This window comes from Schistocerca cancellata, chromosome 3, assembly GCF_023864275.1.
Source record: "Schistocerca cancellata isolate TAMUIC-IGC-003103 chromosome 3, iqSchCanc2.1, whole genome shotgun sequence".
Classification (NCBI taxonomy): domain Eukaryota; kingdom Metazoa; phylum Arthropoda; class Insecta; order Orthoptera; family Acrididae; genus Schistocerca; species Schistocerca cancellata.
The window spans coordinates 842679233-842703755 of NC_064628.1; the positions used below are offsets into that span (position 1 = coordinate 842679233).

At 38.1% G+C, this 24523-nt stretch overlaps 1 long non-coding RNA gene across 1 annotated transcript in view; it reads left to right on the top strand.

The window, feature by feature from the left end:
- The first annotated feature begins 777 nt into the window (after positions 1-777).
- The window catches only part of LOC126175897 (uncharacterized), a 36310-nt gene continuing 12564 nt past the window's right edge, over positions 778-24523 (top strand). The window contains exons 1-2 of the long non-coding RNA XR_007535623.1: positions 778-5034; positions 5125-5221. This is a non-coding gene — a long non-coding RNA (uncharacterized LOC126175897). The remainder of the gene's footprint in view (positions 5035-5124; positions 5222-24523) is intronic.

The following is a 24523-nucleotide window of genomic DNA, read 5'->3' on the forward strand; positions in this document are numbered from 1 at the left end:
GTGTAAGTTGTTGGTGGTGTTTAATAAATTACCTTATTTTAACATTTACCCTGAGCGTGATGAGAGTATAGTTAGGAGACTGAACTCCTTATTTTTGAGGAATGGTATTAATCTGAATTTAGATTTCCTTCAGTTTCTGTAATCCACTTCAGACAAATGTTATCCTGATTCTATAAACAATCTAGTCAGTATGTTGTCGCATGGCAGCTCAGCTGAGTTAATCCTCTCTGTATAACAATCTTGGTATTGATTTTTTGTTTTTAATTCCATCAACACAATGCTTATTAACGAGCTGCGTGTTCTTTAATTAAAATATATAGTTTCATGATTGTTTACAGATATTAATTTTACATTCTCATTGAGAAACTACCTGTATAAAGTAACAGGACCAGTTTTTCATGATATGAAGAGGGAGAATAAGAAATAATACATTTTTAGGCAGGAAGTTTTGTAGGGGAGTGGTTATATTTATTTCAGAACTTTAAACTGTACAAAATACATCATATTGAATAACAAGCACCTTCTTCCCACTACATAGTTAATTCATTCAGCTCAAGACTTTGTGCAAATCTTTTTAGTTGACTTAGTTTAGGTGGCTTACATGTTAGATAATTCAACTGTAACTGTTTTTGTTGATGACTGATGATCACATCTATATTGTAATGTGTTGTTGGTGGTGGTGGTGGTGGTGGTGGTGGTATAATGGAGAATGTGAAACGTGGTTTCAGCTCATAGCCATTTCATCTTGAATGACACCAAGATGGCCATTGAATCCAACAAACATCACATGCCATAACTTCATGAGATGCTATGTAGAGACATGGAATTTAATGCGGGGCAGTAGCACAAATTCTTGATGAGGAATTTTACCATGGCAATGAGAAGTTTAGATCTCCAGGATTTGAACCAATTGCCTGCTACTAAAGTGCAACTGTACAAATGTGCCTTAGTGACAGTGTCACCGTACTTTAGATTAGTTGAAAATGTTGATCTTGAGGTTTCTGGGGACATTCAGAAATTGGAGATTACGCATAAATGCTGTTCTTGTGTTTCACCTGACATTGTTTGTCTTGCATTCAGAATTCTCTCTCCCTGTGGTGACAGTTGGAACTTAGGTTGGTTGCCACTGATCTTGTTCACGTGCATATTAAAATTTACCAGATAGAATGTGTGATGGTCTTTTTCTAAATCCACAGTGCCAATTTCATTGTGTTATCATTTTCGCTTATGAAAAGACTGCTATCACAGAAGCTCTTACAGTAGAGTAAATTTTGGATTATCTGATAATGCTGGCAAATGCAGAGAAGGTGCTTAAAGTGTACATTATAAAAACTAATTAAGGTGTATTGTGATAGCTGGTATATGACCTAATATCCATGTTTGCTGCAGGTAACCAGGCCCAAGTTAAGTGTGGTATTCATGGGGCTAATGTTATTTGGAAGTTGTAAAAATTTTCACCAGAAGTACTCCACAAAGAGAAAATTATCTCATAAATATATTTGTACTGTTTGTAGTATGTTAATGAAAGGAGAAGTTTCAGTGTGTGGACTTTAATTGAATTATCATTGTGTTGAACAGCTTGTAATGTGAAAGGGGTTACTTTGACAGTTGTTTCCAGTATCCTTTCCTCAGCCTCATTGAGAGCCCACTTTGCAGTCTCACCTTTGGCTCTGTACACATTCCTCCCCAAAAAATAGGAGAGCTACTATTCTCATATTTGCACTTCTTTTTATGGGTTTCAGTTTTGTTTGAGTGTGGGTTTCAGTTTTGTTTGAGCTTCCACAGGCCTTAGTCTTCATGAATCAATCATGTAATGCTGTGATCCTTACAGCTTTCACCTTGACTGTATCACATTGCATTGTTCTTCAGGAATTTCAGTTATCACTCTTGCGATTGTTATTAACAGCTAGTAACTCATGGTGTTTTGATAAACACACAGGAGTGCAGTGAAGCAAAATGAGTAAATATTCTAAGGTTGTCTGCTAACTTTCAGATAAAAATGATTAAGATGATACATGTTCTTTGATCTTTAAGTAGTTCCAGCCTTCCAAAACTTCACCTGCTAATGTCAGATGCACGATAATAAATGGGTAAGTGAAAATTTCCATGTTAAAAGGATCTTTGTTTATATTGTGTAAGAACACAGTTAACCTATTGATGTCAATGTTGTATATAAATGTAGAGAAAGTACAATCAGCAAAAAATATGTCTGTTCCTACAAGAGGGTGCTATGTCCTTGATGTGCTGTATGTCATGTTTTATGATTACATTCTAGACATAATTTATAGAAACAAATTAGACTGCAGTTACAAGAACACATGCAACATATTTGATAGTGGGAGGCAGCATATGCAAAACAAAAGGACTGACCAAATGATCCTCTTCTATGTAAATTGCTGTAAACTGTAAGAGCAAAGATTTTATTTTTGTTAGATTGAATGTTAGGTTTTTTCCAAATATTGCTAGGAAATTACAGGCACATTGAAAACTTTCACACAAGATGGAAATGTAAATGAGCAGTAAGGTAGGAAAACACTTTCGTCAAATTTGTGAACTTACTTTAAAACAGGCATTAATGAAAGGTTGTTTTTAATATACTTTTCTTGTAATTGTAATCTGCTTGCTTCCTGTTTATATTCTGTCAAATGTTTTTGAAGTTGCATTTTGTCATGCAGTGAGGTAACAAATTTTAAATTTAATTGTGATTTATGTATTTCTTTCCCAATTGTGATGCAGACTGTTTCTAAACAGGGCACCTCATTCACAGAAAAAAAGAGAGCAAATTATACAGATGTCTTAATTATAGTATGGGGAATGCTGTGGATTGGAGGTAAAGCACTTACCACACAATTATTAAAAAAAATGGTAATTGAGTCCTGGAGATAAAATGACAGTGAAATATATGTTGCAATAATAAATCTGTCAACTATTTGTAAAAACTCGTGCATGTTTCAAAGTCAGAGCTAGGTCTTGAGGCCTTCCCGTATCTTATACAGCAACTCCCTTGCTTTTTAGTGAGGTAGCTGTTACCAATGATGGCTGGATTATTTAGTTAGTGGGAATACAAGTGTGGAACAATGTAGCCAAACAAAATGTAAAAAGTGTTCTGTGAATATTGTTATATGCCATCAAACTAAATATAGTGACATTTCTTGCCAAGGTAACATTCAAGCCTAGGCTCAGAACTCAATGTTTGAATGGATTTGTCTCTTGTGACTGTGTATGTTAGTTCTATCTTGGACACAATAAGTAAACTTTATTTTTGCTGCCGAACATGCCTATTCCATTTTGAAGTGGATGTATGTCATATTATGTAAAAATATTTCCCAGAATTATGAAAGAATATTACCTTTATCCTCATTGCTTATTTGCGGTCCCAATTATAGTCAGCTACTGCAACAGAATGCATTCTCCTTCTAGTTAAACTTGCACAGAAATTTTAGTAGTCTGTTTTGCATGTCTGCTCCTCACTATCCAATTAAATCGGACTATAAATCTTTAAGCAAGTTCCATGCATCAGTTGGTTTTAAACAATCCATTTCATGTGCTGAATGTTGCTCTTTCTGTATTTGGTACCAACACGTTATTCATCACTTCCTCTTTCCTCATGAAATGTTTCACTTTGATTTATTTTCAATATAATAATCATGCTGTGTGGTTGTCATTTTTGCTAAGCATCGAGCGGTTCTAGGTGCTACAGTCGGGAACCGCGCGACCGCAACGGTTGCAGGTTCGAATCCTGCCTCAGGCATGGATGTGTGTGATGTCCTTAGGTTGGTTAGGTGTAAGTAATTCTAAGTTCTAGGGGACTGATGACCTCAGAAATGAAGTCCCATAGTGCTCAGAGCTGTTTGAACCATTTTTGCTAAGCATTAACAAAGTTTTTTGTACAACATCCTCATGTGCTTTAAAAAGCAGCTCATTGCGCGACAAAATTTTTTTAAAAATATTTATTAGTTGTGCACCATTTGCACAAAATACGTTGTTGCCAAGAATGTTGAAGCATCACTTTCTGAATCATTATTTCTTATTTCTTTACTATGTATATTCTCTCTCCAGACTTTTATCTTATGGGGGTTAATTATGAGACTGAATGTGTCCTGGAGGAAAGCTTTGGCTAATTGATTATGATTCATATTTGTTATTAGAGAAGTTTTTCTTTCGTACCAAATTTTCAGTACTTAGTCGTATCACACATTCAAACTGTTTTTCGGTATTTGTGTGTTCCATATAAATATATGTGTTTAGTTCCTAAATTTGAGTTTGAGATGATAATGTGCTAAAATAAAATGTAGTCAACCACTTTCATGAACTGCGAACATGAAGAGATAAAGGGTTTCACTGGTAACAAATACAGCGCTCATTAATCAAATTCTGATGTGTGCCATGCGAAGAGTGATATGAGTAAAGCCAAGTGCTGTACAGAGGAAAGTGAACAGTGGAATATGTCACCCAAACGTTTATGTGCTTATCCACTGCTAAACTCTTCCTCTGCATGGGGAAAGTTCTGTTGTACATGCCAAAATAAAAAGTGGCTTTCTAATTTTTTTTATTTTTTTGTTCTGTTTCATTCACCAGGTTATTTTGTTCCATTTGTTGCTATTCTAATACAAGACTTTTATGGATAATTAAAACAAAAAGTGTTGCTTCAGTTACATAATGCAAATAAGCTTTAAATGTGCATGAAGACTTTTGGAATACATACTACATATATGTGAACTGCAAGTGAAATATTCAGTATTTTTATAACATTTTGATGCTTCTTGGAGCTCATTAGCAAAAGAAAAAAATGGACTTTTAGTAATATGCAGTGCATGTGTTAGTCATATTCATAATTTTTTTTTATGAGCCTAGATAAGACTACTGTTCAAATGATTCCTGAAGGGGCATTTGTTACTGGCAATAACCTTTTCACATTTTATAGGAGACAAAAATGACTGTTACATACATAGTTGATTGCTTCCTTGATCTTTTCCTGAGCCATTGGAGAATCAGAGATGATGGATGCTTCATTACAGGAGACAAAATGTGCTTGTAAGTATTCTATAGGTATATTTCACTGCCACAAAGAATTTACAAATGTGGAATGAAACTGAATATTCAAAAGTGCCATATCTGTTGCAGCAACTAAGAATCAAGAGGGCAACACTTTCTCACAAGTTGTGTGCAACATCAGACGACATGCACCTGCATTGTATGTTTTAATGATGCCATTTTCTGGGTAAGTTTTTGAAACCTATACTAAATTTTTCACCATATAAAGGTTAATTATAACTAAAGTTCCAGTTGCAAAACACTGTAAGAAAAGAACTGTGCCAATTTAAACAAATTATGAAATTTTTCCTACTAGATAGCACTGTAAAAATTATAACATAAATGGGTTTGGTTACAAATGACAGATGACTCGCAGTACTATTGCTATGGTGTGAGTTGCACAGTAAACCAACTGTACTGTGCCATCTGTGTGACCACACAAGTTTGACATTAAACAGTTGTGGCACTGTAGGTAAGCCCATACTTCATGGGAAGCTCATACCATGTTGGATGGGAAACATCAGATTTTGATTGTCTTGAGCCCAAAAACCACATAGAAAACAATAATAAAATTGAAATTTCCTGGCAGATTAAAACTGTGCGCCGGGCCGAGACTCGAACTCGGGACCTTTGCCTCAAAAAAATATGGCCCTATGGTAAACAATCCCACCAACCCACACCACACCACACCACACAGATACCTTCGCAGAAGGATGCATTACCAGTTGATATGTAGTTGATTTTCCATTGCCCATATTCTGCAGTTCTGGGTATTAACATGTCCTTGGAGGTACAATGGGCTTCATTCATCCATAGAATGTTCCGTTGATCATTTATTGTCCACTACCATATGAGCAAGAGGTTCTAGAATAAACATTTGTCTTAGTGGCAGGTCAGCATGAACCAACTCCTGAACATGGATAATTTTATATGGATGGCAATTGAGGATGTTCTATAGAATTTCATGCACTGTGCTCACAGGCAAGCCCATAGTTTGGGCAATTCCCCATACACTGCACATTTGCATGCCACTGCTCTAATCCTCCTGCAATATCTTCAGCTGACGTCGGATCAATTGTTTTCCTACCTCCTCAAAAGAACCTGTCTTTTTGAATTTCATCATCATTCTTTCCAGACTGATGGCAGACATCAGGCCAACACCTTTATTAAAACCCTTGAGTCTACGGAACTTCCACAGAGCTACTGGCACACTGTCACCATTCGTGTAAAAGAGCTTTACCAACAGCAAGCTATCCTGCATTGAGACAGCTGTGCTAAGTGTCTCAGATGCAAACTGAAGAACAGCAGCATACCCGCATCTTTTATGTTGCAAATTCTGCCACTTACAGTGCCATCTAGTGCTAAAATTTTCATTAGATTTCTTGTTTGTATGACATTTCCCCTTCTTTAATGATAATCCTTTCAAATTCGATGTAATTCTGAGCAGTGGTTCATTTTTAAGTGTTTTGAAGCTGGAGCTATAATTGTAATCAACCTGTATTTTGAAAACATGTGTTCTCACTGAAAATAAGTATGATGTTCACAAGGTCAGATATATTGAAATACTAGAACTATGGAAGAAAAGTATGTTTTGTGGTTTAGTGATTATTTTAAAAAAGTTTACATTTGGTCCTTTTTTGGGCCATGGCAAATATAAGTATAGCATCCGGACCTGTTTGGTACAAACTGAGTGAGGTGGTGGCACATTAGTAAGATGCTGGACATGTATTTAAGACAGAAATTTGGTTGAGGACAGATACTCAAGAGCCAGTGATGATGAAAGGGACCCACTTGTAGTCTATGTATATGTGCATCCTTCAGTTCTGTGTAAAGTAAGTTCCTAAAAGTAGATTTTGTTTTGTTTTGTCATATCATATTTTAAAGGCTCTCCCAATTTTGTTTACAGGTGAATTGTGTGGAGAACAACCATTTGTATGCTTGAGTGATAAATGTGGTTATTCTTATCTAGTTTTTGTCTTAAAAAATCTCCAACACAGAAATATGTTAATGATTCCTAGATTCCTTAATAGAAAATATGTCTTGAATCATTTTATAGAATATCTAATAACTCAAATTTTTCAGCTTTGCTGTGCCAGTTTCATAATGACCTGTTTCCTTCATTATAAATGCCTTCTGCTTGTTCAGCTAGATAAGAATCCTGTAAATTTGTTCATTATTCTAATTGTTGTTGTCGTTGTTGTTGTTGTTGTTGTTGTTGTTGTCGTCGTCTTCAGTCCAAATACTAGTATGATGCAGCTCTCCAAGCTATTCTGTCCTGTGCAAGCCTCTTTATGTCTGAATAACCAATGAACCTACCTCCTTCTGAAGCTGTTTACTAAATTCATCTCTTGGTCTCTCTCTTAAGATCGTTATCCCCTACACTACCCTCCAGTACTGAATTGGAGAGCCCACATTTTCTCTTGAGTATATCCTATCAACCGATCCCTTCTTTTAATCGAGTCGTGCCACAAAATTTTTTGTCTCCGTAATTCTATTCAGTTCTTCCTCATTAGTTACACAATCTATTCATATGATCTCCAGCATTCTTGTGTAGCACCACTTCCCAAAAGCCTATATTCTCTTATTGTCCAAACTGTTTATTGTCCGTGTTTCACTTCCATGCAAGTCTATAATAAATACAAATAACTTGTGAAAAGACTTCTGAACATTTAAATCTATGTTTGATGTTAACAAATTGCGCTTCTTCAGAAATGTTTTTCTTGCCATTGCCAGTCAACGTTTTGTATCCTCTCTACTTTGACCACCGTCAGATATTTTGCTGTCCATCAGCAAAACTCATCTACTACTTTAAACGTCTCATTTCCGAACCAGATTCCCTCAGCATCACCTGATTCAATTTGATTACATTCCATTACTCTTGTTTTGCTTTTGCTATTGTCCATCTTAGATCTTCCTTTCAAGATGCTGTTCATTCCGTTCAACTGCTCTTCAGAGTCCTTTACCATAACAGAATTACAATGTCATCTGCAGACCTCAGTTTTTATTTCTTCTCCTTGAACGTTAATTCCTACTCGAAATTTTTATTTGGTTTCCTTTACTGCTTGCTCAGTGTACAAATTGAATAACATTGAGGATAGGTTACAACTCTGTCTCACTCCCTACTCAACCACTGCATCACTTTCTTGCCCCTTGACTCTTGTAACTGGCATATGTCTCCTATACAAGTTGTAAATAGTCCTTTACCCCATGTATTTTACCTGTGCTACCTTCAGAAGAAGAGTGCTTTCCAGTCAACATTGTCAAAAGCTTTCTGTAAGTCTACAAATGCTGTAAATGTAGGATTTCCTTTCTTCAATCCATTGCCTAAGAGAAGTTGTAGGGTCAGTATTGCCTCACATGTTCCTATATTTTCCCATAATCTGAACTGATCTTCCCCAAGTTCATCTTCTACCAGTTTCTCCATTCTTCTGTAAAGAATTTGTGTAAGTACTTTGCAGCCAAGACTTATGATATTATAGTTTGGTAATATTCCTACCTATTAACATCTGCCTTCTTTGGAATTGGAATCATTACATTCCTCTTGAAGTTTGTGACGGTATTTTGTCTGTCTCATATGTCCTGCACACCAAATGGAATAGTTTTGTCATAGTTAGCTCTCTCGAGGATATCAGTAGTTCTGACAGAATGTAGTCTACTCCAAGGGCTTTGTTTCCACATAGGTACTTAGTGTTTGTCAGATTCTTCTCACAGTATCATACTTTCCATCTCATCTTCATCTACATCCTCTTCCCTTTATATTATATTGCTTTCAAATTCATCTCCCTTGTATATACTCCTTCCATCTTTCATCTTTTCCTTCTTTACTGTGTAGTGGTTTTCTATCTGAACTTGTGGTATTCACACAGCTGCTTCTCATTTCTCCCAGGGTCTTTTTAATTTTCCTGTAGGTGGAATCTATCTTGCTGTGAAATATGCTTCTAAATCCCTACATTTCTCCTCTAGCCATTCCTGCTTAGCTATTTTGTACTTCCTGTCTGTGGCGTCACCACCAGACACCACACTTGCTTGGTGGTAGCCTTTAAATCGGCCGCGGTCCGTTAGTATACGTCGGACCCGCGTGTCGCCACTATCAGTGATTGCAGACCGAGCACCGCCACATGGCAGGTCTAGAGAGACTCCCTAACACTCGCCCCAGTTGTACAGCCGACTTTGCTAGCGATGGTTCACTGTCTACATATGCTCTCATTTGCAGAGACGACAGTTTAGCATAGCCTTCAGCTACGTCATTTGCTATGACCTAGCAAGGCGCCATATTGAGTTACTATGAATGTATTCTGAACAGATAATATTGTGAATCATGTACCGTCAAGAGCGACATTCATCATTAATGGATTAAAGTTAAGTATCAAACTAATTACGTCCACTTTCTGAATTGTAATTCCTTGTCATGTTCCAGACCTCACGACCTGTATTCCCTTTCACCTACTGCATTTCCTGCCTTTTTCTATTTTCTCCTTTCATCAATTCCTGTTATATCCTAGGATTTCTACAAGGCCTCATCTTTTTGTCTATTTGATCCTCTACTACCTTCACTATTCATTTTTCAAAGGGATCCATTCATCTTCTACTGTATTCCTTCTTCCTGTTCTAGTCAACCAAGCCTAACGCTCCCTCTGAGCAATAAGTCTGGAAACTGTTAATCTTGTCTTATATTGTACACACTACTGAATAAATGCATACAAATTGTTGTGGTCTTGGTTGTTTGCTGGATTGTCCACCTAACATGGGCTCAACTGTATAAAACATTATTGAAGCTGCCCGACCTGCGAACTCCATGAAGTTTACCGGGTCTAGGCAAAGCTGTCCATCCTGAAACACTACAATTTGTACAACGTGTGACAACTGGTGTTAGAAGTGTGATCAAGTCATGTCCACTAACCTCTCCTTCTGGCTTCAATTAGATGAATGTTTCCAGCATGTGTGATCTGTCTGTATGAGAAATTTCACTGTGTCCTTATTATCTGGTTGTTGCAATATGATGGGTGTGAAAGTCATCCATTCAAGAGGTGGTGCAACATCTTTTAAACAACGATTGTGCAACTGTGTGCGGATAACAGTGATTTGACTGAGGAACTCAGAAAGTTGAGAATAGCCAGAAGGGTGGAAACCCTTTACTTATGCAGTGCCTCTTCCAGAATGATGGGATTCCCAATGTCAGCTTTGGTAATGCCATCCAGAGGAAATTACGGCAGTAATCAATGTTTTTCTGGTCATGTGGAGAACTACTGTGACTTTTGACAGGTGACAACTGTTATCACTCACATAAGCCATCATGTGATAAACTGGCAAACCTAGCCCAGATTCAGTGAGGTTTATGGGGTTTGCAGGTTAGTGAGCCTGATCTGCGGTTTGGACTTTGACACTGCCTGCAGTGGTCTCAGTTTCAGTGGTATTGTCCATACTTAAGCTTAACTGGTCAAGTTCCAAAGTTTGATGGACTGAGTCAAACAATTAGCCAAGACCATTTATTCACTACAGTAGACAATATAAGACAAAACTAATAAGGCCTAGCCATGTCACATCAAAAAGTCTGATCCTTTGGACTAATGCCACTCCAGCAGGTGGGTGCCAGTGCTTCCCTCCTTTTAATAGGACCAAGAATGAGGACTAAGGCAAAGGGGAAAGTCCTTGCAACAGAGAAATTTTGATTAATTTTGTAGAATTGTGTGACATAGCATTAGGTGCATCATGCTTATCCGACCATGTTCCACAGTAATTAACTGGTCAAGTGAGGTAATAAGGTTTGAGTATGCAGTAGAATTTAGGTAGGTTATCATGGCAGTTTGTAGGACAGGTAGTTAAGTTAGTAGCAGTAATACATTTATCTGAGTACTTCAGATGACAGTGGGTGGTACATGGAAGGTTTCTTGGAACATTATTTGACTGGTTCTATTTCTGTGCAAACCTGGTAGTCTGAAGACTGGTTTGATGCAGCACTTCACACTAGTCTATTCTGTGAAAGCTGCTTCATCTCAGAATAACTACTGCAATCTATATCCTTTTGAACCTGCTTACTAAATTCACACCTTGATTTTTGCAGTTTTTATCTCCCACATTTCCCTCCTTTACCAAACTGACAGTTCCTTGATACCTCGGAATGTGACATATCAACTAGTCCCTTCTTTCAGTCATGTTGTGTCACAAATCTCTTTTTTCCTGATTCGAGTCAGTACCAGTTCATTAGTTATTTTGATGTACTCATCTGATTTTCAGCATTCTTTTGTAGCACCACATTTCAAAACCTTCTACTGTCTTCTTGTCTGAACTGCTTACCGTATTTACTTGAATCTAAGCCGCACTTTTTTTCCGGTTTTTGTAATCCAAAAAACCGCCTGCAGCTTAGAATCGAGTGCAAAGCAAGCGGAAGTTCTGAAAAATGTTGGTGGGTGCCGCCACAACTAACTTCTGCCGTCGAATATATGTAGCGCTACACAGGTATGCTTTGTAGGCACAAAGATAAATACTGGCACCAAATCCTCTGTGTCAGTAAACAAATTGAAAAAAAAAAAAAAAGGTGGAAGACGAGCTTTTTTTCTCCGCCCCAAGTTTAGACCACTGCATTTTCATACATTATCCAACGAAGTAAATACAAATTCCGCATTGTTCATTTTCGAATGTAGCAGCATTTCAATGTACTACAAAAATCTGACTGGCAAGACTGTTTGGGATGTTTGTCAATATGGCCAACTCTACATTCTGAATTTTTTCCTACCTGTGAGAAGAGATGGTTGCTAATAGGAACTTCTATGAATTGTGAATCACATGCAGTATTCTCTTCACCATAAGAATAATATGAATATAAACATTTTGCCATGTATTGTTTCGTGTTTGCTACCATCTCATTTAAATCCTGTCTGCCTAATAAACTACGAAACTAGAGTGAGACAACAGCAAATGCGGAAGAATATACATATCGTATCGTGTTTATATTCGTATTATTCTTATGCCTAATAGTGATACAGTCAGAAATGAAGCACAGCAATTGACTAGATCTTTATATCTAAGATGACTCTAATTTCTGTGCAGAATGTAATGTACTAAAGAGGCGCCTGCAAAGATTTTCAAACGGAGAAAAAATTTCGCTAAAATCTCGTTCAGAACATCTTCTATCATACGCAGTATATTATTTGGTTCTTGTTGATCATTATCAAAGAAAGAAACAGTGTAAGTAACAACAAATAGCAGTATCTTGCCATTGTTTTGCTAATGAGACGATTCCTCTCTTTTATTTTTTTAATTGTAAGTGCCGGTAGTGCGCACTAAAGCAAGCCATGCCGCGGGCGGTGACAGGCCGTAAACGCGCACTATCAGAATGCGACAAACAATGCACGACACAGTACAGTAATGCATCTTCAGCTTAGAGTGACGTAAACACCTATAACAAAGACAACGGCACCTATCAGATCAAAGAAAAATAAGCAATCAATTCAAACCAGACGAAGCACGTGAAAAAGGAAGGGTACCCGTATAAATACGGACGGAGCGCCTGACGCATAGCAATGGCTACCTGGTAAAGCTCAACTGCTAAGGTTACGACTCGAACCAAACTACTGTAGATGTATCGTCATTCATTCGACCTAAATTGTGTCTTCTATTACAATGGACCAACTTTGTTTCGATTTGGAGATGCGGCCTAAAACTTTTCTCTCCCCTTGAATTTAGAGTCTCAAATTTCAGATGCGGCTTAGATTCGCAAAAATTTATTTTCCTTGATTTTGAGTGTCATTTTTCAGGTGCGGCTTAGATTCGAGTAAATATGGTAGATCCATGTTTCACTTCCATAGAAGGCTGCACTTCATACAAACAAGTTCAGAATAGACTTCCTAACAATTTATATTCAACACTAACAAATTTCTCTTTTTTCAGAAATGCTTTCCTTGCTATAGTCAGTCTGCATTTTATATGCACTCTCCTTTGATCATAGTCACTAATTTTGCTTTTCAAATAGCAAAAACCATCGACTACTTTTAGTGTGTCATTTCCTAATCTAATTCTAATAGCAACATCTGATTTAATTTGACAACAACCCTTCTTTTATGTGTCAACGAGAAGTCAAACCTTAATTTTCCTTCATTTCTACCTTGTTTTACCTTTGTTACTGTTCATCTTATAACCTCTTTTCAAGACATTATCCATCCCAGTTGACTGATCTTCTAAGTTCTCTGCCTTCTGACAAAATTACAATATTATCAGAAAATCTCAAAGTTTGCATTTCTTCTTTCTGGACTTTAATTCCTAGTCCAAATGCTGCTTTGGTTTCCTTTACTGTTTGCTCAATGCAGAGGTTAACACTAGGGAAAGGCGACAACTATGTTCGTTCACTTCTCAACTACTGCTTCCCTTTCAAGCTCCTCGACTGTTCTAACCGCCATCTGGTTTCTGTACAAGTTATAAATAATCTTTTTCTCGCTGTATTTTATCCCTGCTGTCTTCAGAATTTCTAAGAGTGTATTCCACACAGTTTTAATCTGTCAGGAAGTTTCATATCAGTGCACACTCCACTGCAGAGTGAAAATCTCGTTCTGGAAACATCTCTCAGGCTGTGGCTAAGCCATGTCTCCACGGTATCCTTTCTTTCAGGAGTGCTAGTTCTGCAAGGTTCGCAGGAGAGCTTCTGTAAAGTTTGGAAGTTAGGAGACGCAGTACTGGCAGAAGTAAAGCTGTGAGGATGGGGTATGAGTCGTGCTTGGGTAGCTCAATTGGTAGAGCACTTTCCCGCAAGAGGCAAAGGTCCCGAGTTCGAGTCTCAGACCGGCACACAGTTTTAATCTGCCAGGAAGTTTCATATCACTGCACACTCCGCTGCAGAGTGAAAATCTCATTCTGGAGTGTATTCTAGTCAGAAGCTTTGTCAAAATCTGCAAATGCTATGAATATGGGTCTGCATTTATTCAGTCTATCATCTAAATCAAATTGTAGGGTCTTAATAGTCTTGAGTATTCCTGCATTTCTCTCGAACTGGCTTCCACCAGCTTTTCCGTTCTCTAAATATTACATGTCAATATTTTTCAACCATGACCTTTTAAATTGATGATTCGTAATATTCAAAACTATCAGCACCTGCCTTCTTTGGGAATAGAATTATCACATTCCTCATGAAGTTTGAGGGTATTTCACCTGTCTCATACATTTTGCCCACTAGGTGGAATAATTTTGTCATGACAGGCCCTTTTAAGGATCTCACTTATTCTAAAGAAATGTCACCTACTCCAGCATCTGGTTTCCACTTACGTCTCTCAGTGTTCTGTTAGATTCTCACTGTATCGTATCTCCCATCTAATCTTCACAGACTTCCTCTTCTTTGTCTGTAAGATTGTTCTCAACTTTGCTTACCTTATATATCCTCTATACATTCCTCCTGCCTTTTAGGTTCTCCTTCTTTGATTAGTACTGGCTTGCTATCAGATTCCTTGATATTCATACAGTTGCTTCTATTTTCTCCAAAGGTCACTTTAATTTTCCTATAGGCAGCATCTCTCTTTCCCCTTGTTATGCATCCTTTTATAGCTTTGTGTTCCTACTTAGCAGGTTTGAACTTCTGTCAATCTCATTTATTAGACATCCTCAAACGGGATGAGAAAATGTTTGCGGGTAAAGAGTTGGTTGAGTTTTGTGACCTAACAGTGTAAAAATAAAGTCCCACAACAGTCCATAACATCATAGTTTGAATAAGAGAAGAGAGTTTTTCTTTGTGGGGAGGAATGTGGCAAGCAAGTTGCAGCATTGTGTTCTACATTGCAAGCAGAACTTGGGAGATGCCTTACTGGGTTTCATCCTTTTCTGTTGAAGTCCATATTTGCTTGATTTTATAATATTACTTATGTCCTATGAATATATGCTGTTTCAATAGCACCTACACATTGAGGAGCTCTCAAAAATGCATCATTATTGACACAATTTGTTATCAGAAAATGATGAAAAATGTCAAGAGACATCACATTGATAGTTAAAGAATTTTTATATTTGGTAATTTTTGTATTATAACTTGCGTGTTATGAAATTATGCTATTGTAAAGTAAAAAAACATTGAAGATTTATCAAAAAAACATTCTTGGTACAATTTGTTGTAATGAAATGTTGGTTAATAACATATTGGTGATTATGGCCTTCAGTAGACCATAACATAAAAGTCGTGGTGGTGTCTTGTAGAAGTTAAGTGTGGTTTAGTGGGTAGAAATGTGAAGGTACATTGTAGAGTGTAGTTGGTTAGTGTCCTGCTGTATTCAGATACATTTTTATTCACCTTCACATTTTCAAAATGGTGTTGAGATTTTCTTATTGATTCAATATATAATTTTGTTCTTCTATATTCGGTGTTAGGTAAATATGAGAGTGCTATTTCTTTGGAGTGAGTTTGATTGATTTTGTGAATATGCCAAATGATGAATTGCAAGATGCATGGAAGCAGTGATCTAATAAGATTACCCTTCAGTTTTTACTGAAAAGTTAGAATGATGAAATAATTATTCTCTTTATGTGGAAGAGTACTGTAAATTTTTATCGTACTGTATGTAACTAAACGAAACAAGCTGAAGTCCTTACTGACTGTGCAGGGAACTTTCCTTTTTGCCTTATAACATGTTTATGGATACATATTTGTCTTTATGTGTACTACAGACAGAACAGCACACCTAGTATATGGACTAGCTAGGAAATGTGTATTTTAATAGAGCTAATGTGGGAATTTTATGCCCATCCATTTTCGTAAACAAACCCTGTGATTTGCAAGCCAGATGTAGACAACTGTTGCTGTAGTGCTGCAGTTGCAAATCATGATGAAGACCAAGTCCTATGTGATTCACCAGCTCATTTCTAATCATGCACAAACCTCAGTGTAAACCACATCTGATGTGCTTAATGATGAGAAACACATCCTGCGTGAGAATGACTCTACCAGTCACTGGACTAATAGTCTGAGCTCCCCTTCTTCTTCATCTGATTAGTGTTTCACCATGTCTTCCTTCCTCCTCGTAGAGGTATTTTTAATTCTAAAAGTGATGTTCCTTTATGTTAGGTACATTCTTTCTAATTAGTATATAATACAAAAAACAGAAATTCTTACCCTAAGACTCTGCTATGAGAATGATTCATATGGTGCATTTTTGGATACGGTTAGCATAATCGGGAATCATCTCTGCATGTTTATGAGAACACCTAACAGTCTAAAGCTGATGGTATCAAGATCCAGACTCACTGATGTGAAGCCACTTGCCCATCGATGAAAGCAACTACAGCTTGCTGGAACTTCAGCTTCACATTTTGTATAGCTTTCCTCAAATATAAATAAAAACCGAAAGATACCTAATCTACCCTAAGAAATGAGGTACAACTAATCTAAAATTTGAGTTGCAAGATGTCATGTCATAGTTAACATAACATGTCACATTATAGTTATCATAAGGAGTATGTACTGGTACTGATGGAACCATGCCCCCCCCCCCCACACACACACACACACACACACCCACAACCCCCTTATCCATTGTGGGGAATTCCTCATGCAAGGTTCATCATGGTGTTCATTATGGGTGTCGCTCATCCAGTTGGTTCTTACTCTGCAGGTGCCTGCTAGTCTGCCTCTAGGGCTCCTTAGAAGTGTCAAGCTCAGTACACGTGGACAGTGATAGTCCTGGTAACGGTTGTTCTACATTGACAGGTGACAGTGTCACAGTATCTTGAAATGGGCTTGTGAATTTTATGATTAAGTTCTTTCCTGTACTTAGAGTGATATACAGCTTGTTTACATAACCTATTATTCATCACAGTATTTTCCTATGGTCCCTTCTTGGCTTTCTAAGTGTGTTGGTGCCCTGTAACCGAGTCTGAGTAATCTACAATTTCCAGGCAAAATCCTGTACAGAAGAAAGGTCTTCCTATGGCATTGCTTTTGGCAAATTTAAGGGTGATGGTATTTTGCTACTGAAATTCATTTAGTACAGTGGGAGTTCTTTGGGCTCGTACCTCACTGTACTCTCTCTCTCTCTCTCTCTCTCTCTCTCTCTCTCTCTCTCTCTGGGACTTCATTTAGCCAACTCTCACATTTTTCAGACAACGAGAGACAGTGTGGTATTGGGTTGCAGGCACACACGTCTTTCAATTCAGTTAACTTGCATGTGGTGTGTAACCGATCGTCTTCTCTGGGTAATCAGCTACATCGATCTCCCAAAAGCTTCTTCTCCGAAGACTATAGCTGGTTAAAGGAATTTATTAAAATACTTTTCTATCCTTGAAATAATTTTGGTACCCGTAAAATACTTTTCAGTTCAATCACTATATATTTTCAACTTTCACAGACAATAACTTCTCAAGCTAACTTATTCCTTAAACATTAGACTCATTTAGACATATCCAAATAGAATACATGTGTCTTTCTTTGTTCATAGCAAAGACTTGAAGTAATTCAAAAGTCTCTAGTCTCAAATTAGTCCAATACATGAATGAACATAGAAATATATATTCAATTGTTCATTAGTCTTTTTACAATCAACAGAGACACTAAAGAACACAGGATACTACATAAAGTTTCCTTGTTCTTCTCGACCAGTACACAGAGACTCTGTGGACCGTACAGCAGGTACTTGTCTCCCACCATTCGGCCGCCGAGTCAATCTTTTTCTCGTAACTGTTTTTTTTTTTTTACCTGCACATACAAATAGGTGATGCACAGCAGGGCATATTCGTTTCTCCCACTCACCTCTAAAATATTGGGTGTTCGAAATGGTGGAAGACCGAGTGGTTCTAGAATTTACTCTGAAATTCTCGAAGCACTACACAACCCCGTTGTATTTCCTGATAAGGAGTTCTGTCGTGTATGTTGAATTAGGGCGATGTCACAAATTATTGACATTTGTTGCTTCCAGAGAGTGACCTAGATGCTTCTTAATGGTAAATGGGGAGGCTTATACAGTTACATGCAATATGGCAATGACTGACTGGGTAATTTTGCAGTTAGGAACTCAATCTGTGAAATTTGAAGAGAAGTATAAACAACAGTACACATCAGCTGACCTACTGTAGTGTTTATCTGACAGACACATTGAAGATACAGTGTGAAGACAATGTCCCATTGAAGGATGTGTGTACAGTTAAGTATTGAGCAGCTGAGCAACAACAAAAACAAAGTTGGGGCCCAAGGCTTGACTGGCACTGAGTACCTCTAAATTGTCCCACCCAACTACTACTCCACAAGTGGCACACATCCATCTTACACACAAACATGCAATGGGCAAATACCCAGTTGGTGACCATTTCTCTTTCAGATTCCATACACAAAAAGTGACCCTCTGTGAGAAGATGCCCTCTGTGCTAATAGCTTGCAATTTTTGCATAATTGGCCACAAATTTTAAATATAATTCTCCACCCCAAGAAAGGATTTCAGTTCTTTTAACACTTTAGCTACAGGTAAATTGTACACTGCTCCCATGAGTCACTGTTTGGGTTTCATTTCTTTCTGACTAATATGACCTAAATGGCGTACATCTTGCAGTCACAGTTCTGTTGACTTTGGTTGAGGCGAGTGGCCCTCAACTGATATAGCACATTTTACAGTCCTACAAAATGCCCGTCTGTCCATATGGAAGATGGTAACTTCAACTAGATAAACCATACATTTTCCAGCTCCAAGTCCTCTCGACACACCATCTAACAGATGTAGGACTGTTGCTGGGAATATTTTTTTTATTCAAAGGGCATGCAGAAATATTAAGAGCCCTGAAGAAAATATAAATACTGCTGTAGACTCATCCTGTGGTGCTACTACTGTTTGGCGGTATCTGCTGTGTCACCCACAGGCTTTATTTCTCCTGTATAATTCTGTTTTGCGGCTGCTGGCTCACCAACTCCTCCATTCTTGGCTTAAGATTGAGAGAATACCATAGGGCTTCTTGTAAATCATTTGTAATCTAGCGATCAGATATATGTATCACCACAAGTGGTTCATCAGGACTGAATAATTCCATGTACTCTACAGGCAATGTAGCCATTGTTTCCCCATCCATCTTTCGGCAAAGGTGCCACTGGTGTCCATACCGTGATGTCACCAGCAAATTTCCTCAGCTGAGTGCAACACAAACCATCCCTCCCTCCCACTCACTAACTACTGTACATTATATAGTTCATTGTTATCCACCAATGGCTCCACAATGAACAATGCATGGGCTAGCAACGTGGCCCCTGACTTTTACCCAGATTATTTTCCCATTTTTTCCAAAATCCTATTCTTGAGAAATGGTGTTACGGCCTTTAACGTTGGCTCATGTACGAGGGTGAGTCAAATGAAAACCTTAAATATTTTTTTTTCAATTTTATTTATTGTACCAAAGTGGTACAAAGCTGTATCACTTTTCAACATAATCTCCCCCACGCTCAATGCAAGTTCTCCAGTTCTTACAAAGTGCATAAATTCCTTTAGAAAAAAATTCTTTTGGTAGTCCGCACAACCACTCCTTCACCACGTGGCATACCTCTTCATCAGAACGGAACTTCTTTCCTCCCATTGCGTCTTTGAGTGATCCAAATATATGGAAATAACTTGGGGCAAGGTCTGGTGAGTATGGTGGATGAGGAAGACACTCAAAATGCAGGTCTATGATTGTTGCAATTGTTGTACGGGCAGTGTAGGGCCCTGCATTGTCATGTTGCAAAAGGACACCTGCTGACAGCAATCCACATTGCTTTGATTTGATTGCAGGCCACAGATGATTTTTAGGAGATCTGTGTATGATGCACTGGTGACAGTGGTCCTTCTGGGCATGTCATGCTACAAAATGACACCTTTTTCGTCCCAAAAGAGAGTCAGCATAACCTTCCCTGCTGATAGTTCTGTTCGAAACTTCTTTGGTTTTGGTTATGAGGAATAGCGCCATTCCTTGCTCGCTCTCTTCATTTCTGGTTGGTGGAAGAGAACCCAGCTTTCGTCCCCAGTAACGATTCTTGCAAGGAAGCCATCACCTTCTCGTTCAAAGCGCCAAAGAAGTTCTTCACAAGCATCAACACATTGTTCTCTAATTTCGGGAGTCAGATGCCGTGGCACCCATCTTGCAGACACTTTGTGAAACTGGAACACATCATGCACAATGTGGTGTGCTCACCCATGACTAATCTGTAAACATGCTGCAATGTCATTCAGTGTCACTCGGCTGTTTTCCTTCACTATGGCTTCAACTGCTGCAATGTTCTGTGGAGTCACAACTCGTTGTGCCTTACCTGGACATGGAGCATCTTCCACTGAAGTCACACCATTTGCGAACTTCCTACTCCATTCGTAGACTTGCTACTGTGACAAACATGCATCACTGCACTGAACCTTCATTCATCGATGAATTTCAATAGGTTTCACACCTTCTATATGCGAAAACCGAATAACAGAACACTGTTCTTCCCTGGTGCAAGTCGCAAGTGGGGCAGCCATCTTTATACTGATACTGCGACGGTAAGTGTGCATCTGCACTATGCTGCCGCCTACAGGCCATTCTGCACGCTGTTTGTAGCACGCTTACCAACTTACAGGATAACGACACAAAATTTTGATTTGTTATTACAAATTTAAGGTTTTCATTTGACTTACCCTCGTAAATTTGCTATCGACTGTGGCATTCATTGTTGGTATCAACTGTGGCACCAACTGGGAATGGATGCCCCATCGAGCTGCAAAATATGCCACTTGGAGTAGACTGTACTGCAGTGCGAAACCAGGAAATACAATCCAAGGATAGTGTTGTAACCACAACCTATATGAGGAGCTACTTCAAACAAAGACTGTAATTTACAGTCCCCTAGGGTGAATGCCAGCCAGCTTACAATACATCTCTTATCCCACTTAATATAAAACGAGGTGGACCTATATTGACAAAACCAAGAAACTTTCAGCTAACAACTTACAACTGTGCTACTGTCATTAAGAAAAACAAATTTCTCTCTTTCGTATTCTATTTGGTTACTCAAAAGTCTGCCACTGACTCTGCACTCTGTTGATCAAAAGCTGTATTTCTCATAAGCACTAGCCAGTGGCAACAACAGTTCCACATTAGAGATGGGCAAACTCGTTCATCCTTGGGAACTAGTTCACTGGTGATTGCTCTTTTTTGGTTAAGTTCATTTATACTCGTCCACCGTTCATTTGCACTTGGTATATGGTTCGTATGAAAAATTGAAAATTAGCAGCATAGGGACTGAAGACGGAAAGCGCCAAGAGGGGGCACTTACCTCCCCCCTGGAGTACAGAGTTTTTATTCATAACAGAATTCTCACACACTTGTAATTTTTGTGATTCTGCAAAACATCTCATTTAGCCAACTGTAGTGTTATGTGGCTGATTGCTGTGAAATAACAAAATGGGGCACATGAAAAACCAGCCCTGAGTACAGACTGCTCACCAATTACACACGATTTGTTGACTGCTACAAGCAGAATAGATAAACATGTAATAATTAGGCAGTGAAGAAATAACAAATAAGGTAATGCAAACAACAACTTCCAAACAATAGATGATGATTGGTGGGTGACAATGAGCAGTTTAGTACTTGGGGCTGATTTTTTTGTGTGCCACCCTGTACCACTGAAATAATATTGTAGAAGTTATCATACTCTCTTTACAAAACGTGACGCCACACTCTCGATTATGGAGTGTGGCCTTCATTTGGTTGTTAGTCAGTCTGCCTTCCATAACAATGAACATGCTCTTTTACCTTGGATCAAAAAAAGAGGGAAAATGGCCACTCATGTGTGCCGTGCTGAATTCTTTTGCATGTCTAATAACAAAATAATCTTGCCTTTTTACAAGTATTTCTTCTGCTGTTTATCGAAATAGTGAAGTAAGCTGATATGCTGTTTTGTTACCTGAAAAGATGTATGTATTGCATACCACATAATTTGTATGTAATTTACATATTTATTAAATACATTTTAATTACCAGTCATGGAATGTGTATATAATACAAAAGAACCAGAAGTTCAGAGTTCAAAAAAGGTTTTAAACAGATCTAGAATGGGAGTGCGTAGCGAATGAAATGAACAACAACTCGAAACTGAACTATGAGCAGTCGGCAGTGGAACTGCGACGAGCGGCTCCGCGAAGGATGAACAGTCCGCCCGACCGAGACTGGGACAGATGGAAATGGGACCAAGGCTGGAACGAGACTGGCCAATGTGCCGTTATGGGAACGAGACCAACCGTTTCCCATTCCCGAGAACTATAAGTAGAAAGCCGCGACCAAAGTGAACTATGAAAGACCGTTCCTTAGAATTCATTCCTCACTCATACCGTTCATCTCGATTAAGCGTTCCTTAGGACCCATTAGTTCGTGAACAACCCATCTCTATTCCACATCCATTTAATGCATGGTCTATCACATGCAGACATTTAGTGTTACTGACATTATTTTTCTCAGTGTCCTAGTTGACCACAGTTAGCAGACTGTGGTGCCCACCAATCACAGTCTACATGACCCAGGTAAAATGTTGCTTCTGTGTGAACACATTATTGTGTTTCCCTGGCCACAGACATGTTTATATTTATGTCAGAGTTACTTTGTATTTCACTGCCCCAGTTACTTTGTATTTCACTGCCCCATACGAAGTATCTGGAAAACCTGTCCACACTTTCTGTAACATCTCTGATGGTAATCTGCAGAGAATCACTTCCAGTGTGTGCTTTCTTGAATCACTAATCAGTCCTTGTGTGCACTCCCTGATGGGATGTATGTTTCCTTGTTCATTTTGCTAATGTAGTCTGCAAATTCTTCATACCTCTCCCCATGCTTCATCGAGATTTCCTTATGCAACTCTTCATTGTTGTTTGTGGTACCTTTTGACTGGTAGTGCTCACACGAATCTTTGAAAGTTGCCACTTGTTGAACACTTGCATATCAACTGTCAATGTTAGTCATTCAGTACTTAGCAGTTGGTACTCCGGCCACTTATCCAAGATCAGTGCAGTTCTCAAATTGTCCACAAAAACTTTGACTTCTGCCTCCATGTTTCCCCCAGATTGTATTACTAAAGAAGAAGTTGTAAAGTCCATTATTGGGGAATAATCACTGGGTGTTGAAAGGGCTTCCATCTTATTGGCTATCCTTAACTTACTTAGTTTCTCATTGAAATTCTGCTTATCTGGAAGTAGCTGTGCAACCATATTTGAGATGTTGCACTGCCTCTTGTGTGATAACAGTCATATCCGTCGTCATCTTATAACTCATGGATACTAAAAACATAGAGGGAAAAGTCTTGAACAGACAGCTTGTACATGCTAGGAACATTTGCCCAACTGAAGTCTTAAGTGAGAGGTTGTAGATATGGCCCTCAGATGCCACTTGTGACACCAGCTATTAAGGGTCTTATGGACCGTCTTATGTCAAGACATCCAGCCAAGCCTAGGCGTAGTGAACTGCATGGGGTTTACAAGTCAGTAGATCCTGGCTGCAATTGCGAGTTTCATTCTGTCTTTGATTGTGGCAGAAACTTCAATGATACTGTATTGTCCACAGTTAAGTTCAACAGGCTAGGATCCCAGATTCGATGGACAGAGTCCAGCAAATAGCCAAGACCATGACAACTAGAATAAATTTATTCCAGCTATATTTCAACCCTCTGAAACAAGGATTCAGTTAATATGTCCCTACCTATCTCAGTAACTTAATACAAAACAGTTGTATAAAGCATACTTAATGTGTCTTGGAAAAATTTGTGTTATTCACTCTCTCATAATCACTGCTTTTAGGATCTTCAATGTGCCTTACACCTCACTCGATTGTTTTTCTCTGTAAATGACTGATAACAAATTTTACTGTAGTTTTATATTTTCAAGAGATGGGAAGTACGTTGGGTAATGTTCTGACAAATTTTATCTGCTGGACCTTTACCGTTTTACTTATTCCTCAAAATGATAAACAAAAAAGTTATAACTTTTAGTCCAAAACTACTACTAGCAATCTCTTGCATTTCAAGTAAGAAATCCATAAACCTTTCCTACATGGTTGGATGAGTCCTTGTCATCTGATATGCTTTCTAGCACATTGTAAATAATGTTGATTTACTTCTCTTTTAGGACACTAATTATTTTACCCTGTGCCTCAACTGGCAGTTTGAGATTCAAGCTCATTTCTACTGATTTCTGTTTTGCCTTTTTGAATTGAAATGCATTCGTCTTTTATCTTAATCAAGTTGGACTCCACTTCAACAGATTCAATAAATTCTTTCCATTGTTTTAAAGTATTATCAGAATCATTTTGGGAAGTTGGTTTCTTAGTTATTTAGATCATCAGTTAAGATGATGCCTTCATTTCCTGTTTGACAAGATGAGGTTTTATTTTCTTTTTTAACTCCTTCCTTAGCACTCTATCCTTTTTAAATTCATGTTTTATTATTTGGACATTCATTATATGCAGCCTTAATTTTGAATATAGTTTTAAGTACTTTCATGTACTGCACCAAAATTATGATTAGTTCTAACATTATTAGTGTCTTTTTCCC